General features: G+C 33.5%; 1 long non-coding RNA gene across 1 annotated transcript; it reads right to left on the bottom strand.

Annotated features, from left to right (window-relative positions):
- Window positions 1-286: 286 nt before the first annotated feature.
- On the bottom strand, window positions 287-8,962 carry LOC132742240 (uncharacterized). The gene is made up of 3 exons (XR_009627406.1): window positions 8,779-8,962; window positions 3,132-3,203; window positions 287-406 (listed from the first exon to the last, which is right to left on the bottom strand). It is a non-coding gene; the product is annotated as an uncharacterized LOC132742240 (long non-coding RNA).

Below are 8,962 nucleotides of genomic sequence, written 5' to 3'. Positions count from 1 at the left end.
TTTTAAAGCAGCATGCCTCCAGATTGTTATGCTGCGAATTCTCTTCGATTCTACACGAAAATACAAGCAAACAAGTGGAATTTTAGATCTCTGCTTTCTACTTACAAATATCTTGTTTTATAATACTTACTATATATAGATGATTACGGGTAGAAACAAAATGTTACATTCTATTTATTTTGTATATATATTTCTATATATTTATATTAATTTTGTAAATAAATTTCTATATATTTATAACTATTTGTGTATATATGTACTATATAATTGTATAGGTTGCTAAAATGGAATCATGCAGGGTAAAAATATAATATTCTAGAATGATTACAAAAAGCTTTACCTTTATATTCGGTTTATCTTTTTCCTGCCAATGTAGGTCATTCTCTATTGTGTCATAATTGAGACTCTGAAAACAAAAACATAAATGATACTATAATACTTGTTCAATACTGTTCTGAAGATGTAATCCATCCCTAACATCACATTCAATCTGTAGAAATATGAAAATGAACGGATAATTACAGTTAACAAATATTAAGGCAGACTATGAAACTCTTGAGACTAAGGATTTATCATGAAAATGTAGGAACTACATCCTGGACATTATTATACAATTATTGACTAGTGAGCCATTGAATATGATGTGATATTCACCGGCAGATGACATATTGACCGAGGCGATAGCCGAGGTCAATATGACTTTCTGCCGGTGAATATCACATCATATTCAATGGCTCACTAGTCAATAATTGTTTTATTATATGAAAAGGCTAAGAATTAAAAAAAAAAACACGAAAAAGTACATCCTTATATACATGTACAAATTTTGCCTCGTTGAAGCGCGGGAAAAAAGACGCACGTGTCAGGCGTGCAACGACTACGCGAACGCTGCGCATACAAAAGTAATTCAAGTTTATACTCATCGATGCGGTTTAGCCTTTAAGTATAATAGTAAAGTAATGATATTTCAATCGAGAAATATGCCATAAAGAACAAAACGCAACAATTATTTTTTAATTAACACACGTAATTAACAGTCTACGGTGTATGGTCATTGAATATGAGTCTCAATCTATATTTAGACTTGGAAAATCCAATTCAGCCAGTTAATATGATACTACACCCAGTGAATATGATTTTATAAAAAGTTATGTTGACTACAGTTTGGACCAATGAGATTGCAGCTATTTTTAGATCATATAATAATACAAGTTAAGTTACATCAGGTAAAATTCATTGATAAACAACTAATTCATACACCAGCATATTTCTATCAGCAAAGAAATTTTTTGTTTAGATTGGTTTTTACCCCAAACCACCATTACAAAGACCATTTGGCAACTTTACAGCCTTTCTGGTGGAGGAGGACCTCAGAAACCATTCCATGCATTATTTCAGGCACAAACCAGTCCCCTAAGTAGAACCATTAATATTCTATAAACTAGCTAGATAGCTTCCTCACTTGAAACAATCCAGAGTTCCTTGCAAGATTCAAACCCAGAGTGGTGAGGGGCATTAAAGAAATACAATTTATGCTTCTAAAACTGCATTTGTAACTAAATAATGGTAAGAATTATCATATAACTTACAGCAAAATTAAAGTTCTAACTATTTAAACAACCATATCTTTGTCTAAACCTTTAACTACAATTTTATCAGTGACATGATATAACTGTTTCTTCAAAATACATTAATATCAATATTAAAGCAGAAATCTAGACTTCAAACATTTAAAACATTAATAATGTTATGTCTGTATCTGACAGCTATCTTTAATCATTCTACATTTTATAGATTTCCTTTTTTGCCAATATAAATTGTTTCTACAGTCAACAGTGTTAAATTCAGATCATATTGCAACATAACATAATTAAAATCCTATATACAGAAAATCTTGCTTCACTTTGGTGGTATAGACATTAAAGTTCAACTTCAATTCTAAGGCAACATAAACCAGATTAGAGCCTGGCCAGCTTGCCTATCTGCTGGCTGCTTTATAAAAGTGAGTAAAATGAGTTTGCACATCTGTTGGCTTCTCTAGTGAGCCAAGCTAACTTGCACATCTGCTTGCTCCTCTATTAAGGTAAGTAAGATCAGTTTGCACAACTACTGGTTGCTCTATTTTAGTGAACCAGACTAACTTGCACATCTGCTGGCTGCTCTTTTTGAGTGAGCCAGACTAACTTGCACATCTGCTGACTGCTCTATTTGAGTGAACCAGACTAAATTACACATCTGCTGGCTTCTCTATTTTAGTGAACCAAACTAACTTGCACATCTGCTGGCTGCTCTATTTAAGTGAACCAGACTTAACTTGCACATCTGCTGGCTGCTCCATTTGAGTGAGCCAGACTAACTTGCACATCTGCTGACTGCTCTATTTGAGTGAACCAGACTAACTTGCACATCTGCTGACTGCTCTATTTGAGTGAGCCAGACTAACTTGCACATCTGCTGGCTGCTCTATTTGAGTGAGCCAGACTAACTTGCACATCTGCTGACTGCTCTATTTGAGTGAACCAGATTAACTTACACATCTGTTGACTGCTCTACTTTAGTGAACTAGACTAACTTGCACAGCTGTTGACTGCTCTATTTTAGTGAACTAGACTAACTTGCACATCTGCTGGCTGCTCTATTTGAGTGAGCCAGAATAACTTGCACATCTGTTGATTGCTGTATTTCAGTGAACTAGACTAACTTGCACATCTGCTGGCTGCTCTAATTGAGTGAACTAGGCTAACTTGCACATCTGTTGACTGCTCTATTTGAGTGAGCCAGACTAACTTTCACATCTGCTGACTGCTCTATTTTAGTGAACTTGACTAACTTGCACATCTGCTGGCTGATCTATTTGAGTGAGCCAGGATAACTTGCACATTTGTTGACTGCTCTATTTGAGTGAGCCAGACTAACTTGCACATCTGTTGACTGCTCTATTTTAGTGAACCAGACTAACTTGCACATCTGCTGGCTGCTCTATTTGAGTGAGCCAGACTAACTTGCACATCTGTTGACTGCTTTATTTCAGTAAGCTAAACCAGCTTGCACACCTTACAAATTAAGAATGTAGAAATTGATTAAACATTATACATGCAGCAACACAACAAGTATTTACACGATACACATACCTCCCATTTGGAAACTATTCTCTTCCTGAACCTTGTCTTCTCACCATAGTCTTTTATTTTCTTGGAAATATCCTGAAAGAAACAAGCAAACTAAAATGAAGTTAAATAAATTTAAGTTCCTTAGTCTTAAATGTCCATAACTGCTCATCTTTTGAGGAAAAAAATGACTTTTTTTTTTATTATTTTTTTTTTAATTGGAGCTTAAAAAGCCTTAAGGATACAATGTTACTGTCAAATCATAGTTAAGTGCAAATACATTATATTTCTTATCTTATAGGGACATTTTCTAAATATGATTTATTTTTCAAACACACTATGTGAAGCAATAACCCCAAGGCTGAATGATATTTGGCAGACTGGTAGGTCTTGAATAAATTACCAGGTTATAAAAAATATAATTACACCAATTTCTGGAGATAAACTAAGTAAAGGAAGTCAATATTTATCACCTGATCAATGAATTGTATTAACAGATCTTCATGCTTACATCTGCGTGTTAATCTTATAAAATGTGTTTCAAGACGGAACTCTTAAATAAAACAGCTGGATCCCCTTGAACTCTTCTGACTGGCTTTCATTCAGAATCTGTTTGTTTAGCTGTTTTTTTAACATTTTCTTTTCAAACAGGTTACTTCTTGGCATAAATATGAACATGGCAGTATGAGGAAAGGCTATATCCCCTGTTGCAGAACAACCTTTGACTGAACTTTAATTATGACCTTGACGTTAGAAGAAGCCACATGGTTTTTCAGCTCTGTGTATCATCTCATAATAATGATTGTTTGTTCTATATGATTTTAAAAACTTTTAAGTAGTTTAAATGTTATGAAGTGGATAAAAATGAAGACTTTTTATATTTTTCCTTGTGACCTTGACCTAATTTTTGCGCTCTGCATATTGTCTTATAATGATGATCATTTGTGCTAAGGTATTTTAAAAACATTTCAATAGCTTGATAGTTATGAAGTGGACATTTTAACACTTGATCTGTAAGACTGACCTTGACCTTGGAGGATTGAGAGACCCAGTTATGGCACTCTGCACATCATCTAATAATTGTGATCATTTCTGCCAAGCTATTTTAATTAAAAAGTCATGAAGCTGACACAAAATGCAGAATCTTTTTACATTTGAAATTTATGTGTGACTTTGACCTTGTGGGTTGACACCTGATATAATTGTGATCATTTGTGCCAAGTTATTTCCAAAACTTTCATTAGTTTTAAAGTTATTGAGCAGACATGAAAATGTTACGGACCAACAGACTGAAAGAAAATTCTTTAAAATCATACAGTTGTCCCCTATCAAGTTTTTTCTTTTTCTTTGTAAAAATTATACCATGTTAGGGTGCCTTCTCTAACCTGTCAAAGAAAGCTTTGACCCCTATAAGGAGATATCGAAAACTTGCTTGCCTTAAATGCTTGCTAGTCTTATATAAACATCATTCTTCAGTATATTTAAACTTGACTGATAAAAGTCAGTAAATTTCTTAATCTTTACAATACAAATGGAAAAGGTAATACTTTTGTAATTAGTTTATTTTATTGAGTGGCCATTTTAACTGGCACTTGAACTTTATGTCATCCAAAGTTAAGTCCTTCAATTTACTTTCTGTGCAAAACGTGATAGATTAACTTTTATAATACATCACTATTATAACTTGTAACAGATCACAACTTAGAGCATTTGAATTTTCTTTCATCATTTTCCATTCAATATTAAAGAATTTGAATATTTGAAAATACAAAAAAAAAAACATCTTAAACATAATGTAATCTTTAAAAACAGGAAAAAAATTAGTTGAAAATACTAATATACCTCATTAAAGGTACAAATGAATAAAAGCATGCAACAATGTTTCCTATATATTTACCATATCTGTAAACTATCACTGAACATTAATAATTACATCTCAAATCTGGCATATACTTTTGTTTTTTTTGCACAATTGGAATTGAAAAAAAAATCCTGATTTGACAAACAAAAGCTACCTGAGCTAACCCCCCCCCCCCAAAAAAAAAAAAGTGGATGTTTCAGTCTGGACAAAACCATTTATCATTAATTTCAGGGAAATATCAAAGTACAAAATTAATGTACAGACTCAATAGTTAACAGTGCAGATCATGATCAGACAGCATATAGATGGTGACCTCTGAACTTGATCTGCACTGATTATATGGGTATAATATGTCCGACTTCTTATTGATGAATGTTAAAATTTCTGTCTCTCATTATTAAAGGGACTCCACTGAGATTTTTTGACATGACGGGACTGAAAATAATTTTTTAAGACCCATGTCCCTATTGATGTAGGTCTATACCAATTACTTGTGTACCAAATTTCAAAATAAACGCTCAATCCGTTTTATTGAGATTAATTATTCTAATTGAGATCAAATAAACAAAAATTGAAAAGCGTTCTAAAGCTTTTCACTCAAATCGACTACGAAAATCACAAAACTACAATTTTAGATTTATTTCTGAGTATAATTCTTCATTATTTTTGCAAATCTTTTTGTTAAGTGTCACAGTTGATCTATAAAAAGAAATTAATTGGACCTCAGTGGAGTTCCTTTTAAATCACTGAAATTATCAACAGACATTAACTGTTCCAAATTCAAAGCAAGACTAACCAATAATAACATAAAACAGAAAAGGTATGTATTAGTGTAAAACAGAAGATTATTTTTTGCACACTCAGATAACCTTGCAGTTAAATATAACGGTCACACAGGCGTATAGGTTTGTGTGCACTTGCAATGCATGTTATCATATCCTAGACAGATAAAGACACATATCAAATAAAATAATGTCTTACTTAATATCCTGTAAATAGAGAATTAAAATTATTGAAGTTGTTCAAATCCAATTCTTTCAGGAGGTAAACTCCTTAATCTTTGTAGAAAATGTAGGGTAAAACATTAAAAATCTGCACACTCAGGTAGCTTGAGTTTGTCAAATGGGGAATTTTTTTTGCAATTCCAAAACATACTAAACAACAAAGGTATTTTACTCTTGAATGCTAACTTGCAGTTTATAATAAAACTAGAACTATCACTAAATGTGATTAATACCCCCACAAGACTGCTTCGGAAATGAGGATGTTACTAGCAACAGAATACCTTGTAAAAGAATTGAAATATAGAGTTATGGTTTTAGGCAATTAAAGATAGTTGTGGTTCTTGTATGTTGCATTTCCTTTCAATGTGGTTGGCCATTTATGAAGTTTAATTAAATTACTCTGTAATAAGTCCAGAAAGACAAAGAAAAGGAACAAAGGGCAATAACTCTATAAATACTAAAGATAGAGTTATAGTTCTTGTGCACTGCACTGAATCCTCTTATTGTGCTTGACCATTGTATGAAGTTGTTTTGAATTCCAACCAGTATGTTTTAAGTTATGCTCCTGACAAGGAAAAGTATCAAAGGGCAGTAACTCTGTATTTTATCAAAATGGAGTTATGGCTCTTGTGCACTGCACTTCCTTTTAATGTCCTGGACAACTGTATGAAGTTGTATTGAATTCCAAACAGTAGTTTTCAAGTTATGCTCTGGACAAGGAAAAGTAACAAAGGGCAATAACTCTGTAATTATTCAAGATGGAGTTATGATTCTTGTGCACTGCACTTCCTCTCAATGTGCTTGACCATTGTATGAAGTTATATTGAATTCCAAACATTAGTCTTCAAGTTATTGTCCGGACAAAAAAAGCAATGGAAAAGTAACAAAGGGCAATAACTCTGTAATTACTTTAGATAGAGTTATGGTTCTTGTGCACTGCACTTCCCCTTATTGTGTTTGACAATTGTATGAAGTTGTTTTGAATTCCAACCAGTAGTTTTCAAGTTATGCCCCGGACAAGGAAAAGTAACAAAGGGCAATAACTCTGTAATTAGTCAAGATAGAGTTATGGTTCTTATGCACTGCACTTCCTCTCAATGTGCTTCACCATTGTATGTAGTTATATTGAATTCCAACTATTAGTCTTCAAGTTATGGTCCGGACAAAAAAAGAAAGCAATGGAAAAGCAACAAAGGGCAATAACTCTGTAATTACTTTAGATAGAGTTATGGTTCTTGTGCACTGCACTTCCCCTTATTATGTTTGACAATTGTATGAAGTTGTTTTGAATTCCAACCAGTAGTTTTCAAGTTATGCCCCGGACAAGGAAACAAAGGGCAATAACTCTGTAATTAGTCAAGATAGAGTTATGGTTCTTATGCACTGCACTTCCTCTCAATGTGCTTCACCATTGTATGTAGTTATATTGAATTCCAACTATTAGTTTTCAAGTTATGGTCCGGACAAAAAAACAAAACAATGGAAAAGCAACAAAGGGCAATAACTCTGTAATTACTTAAGATAGAGTTATGGTTCTTGTGCACTGCACTTCCCCTTATTGTGTTTGACAATTGTATGAAGTTGTTTTGAATTCCAACCAGTAGTTTTCAAGTTATGCCCTGGACAAGGAAAAGTAACAAAGGGCAATAACTCTGTAATTAGTCAAGATAGAGTTATGGTTCTTGTGCACTGCACTTCCTCTCAATGTGCTTGACCATTGTATGTAGTTATATTGAATTCCAACCATTAGTCTTCAAGTTATGCTCCGGACAAGGAAAATGCAACGGACGTCTGGACCGACCGACCAACCGACCGCCCAACCGACCACCGGGTGACTCCTATATACCCCCCCAAACTTCGTTTTTGAGGGTATAATAACATTTTAACCAGACTTCATATAACACTCTTATATGTTGAATTTAGAAGTTCTTTATTTTAAAGGTCAATGATACCATAGACAAAGAAACTTAATGATTATGGGCATGGTAGAGATTAAGCAAAAGGCTGAAACTGAACCAAGTTAGTAAATCTACAATATTTTGTCTTAAACTAAATAAAATCTCAATTTTAAAACATTTATGTGGCCTAGTACTTAAAGTTGCCAACCTCAAATCACCCTTATCACACACTGACTTAATATATAGTTTGAATTGCGCAAGACATTGATTCCTGCTCAAGGAGATTAGTATCCAAAGAGACAGCAATCTGCCTTGGTTTCCTATATCTTAACAGACAGCAATCTAGCTAACTATAACAGAACAGTTTTGGTTATAACTAGGTACCTGCTCTGATAAAATGCTTACATGGACAATGGACTTCTTCCATTTACCACCTTATAACCAAGTCTGTGTGACTTATAATCCACTTTGCTTTATACAAGAGCAAAAAATCTGAGAAAATTTCCAAGGCAGCTTTAGTATCAGTATTTAAGTGAAAATATACTGTACATAATATATACTGTACAGACAGAAAAATTGCTTGTGGCCAATGTTGGTGTTATGCTTCCACCCTAACAGAAGACATAACAGATGATGTGTTATATTTTGTTGACACTGACAGAGGAAGGAAGTTCAACAACGAAGCCAGACTTAAAACTCATCGTCAACATTTGGAATAATGCCTGTACTTTTATATACATTTTATTTCATCTTAACTGCCATAAAGCTAATGATTGCAAAGTATTGGTTGGTTTCAGGAATGGATTTGAGAATGTGTCTATAAGTTTATAGCTTCCTACACAATCAGACTTAAATGAAAATTAAATTCTGTATAAACTGATCATTTATGATAATAATATGTTATTTACCCTCCATTTATTGGACAATAATGCGGTGATGCTGTTACTGGTGAGGGTGTCTGTAGGTGTGACTGGAAGCCCATTTGAACGTACTGTCTCGGAATTTTCATCAATTGTATCAAATATTGACACTCGACTTGTGACAGGAGCATTTCGTCTTTGTTCAGAATCTGTTACCTTAGTAACTGTGAAC

The sequence above is a fragment of the Ruditapes philippinarum genome, unplaced genomic scaffold (assembly GCF_026571515.1).
Source record: "Ruditapes philippinarum isolate M1 unplaced genomic scaffold, ASM2657151v2 ctg16573_1_1_1_1, whole genome shotgun sequence".
NCBI classification, from domain to species: Eukaryota; Metazoa; Mollusca; class Bivalvia; order Venerida; family Veneridae; genus Ruditapes; species Ruditapes philippinarum.
Note: the sequence above shows the minus strand (reverse complement) of the source record. Positions and strands in the feature narration are given on the sequence as shown.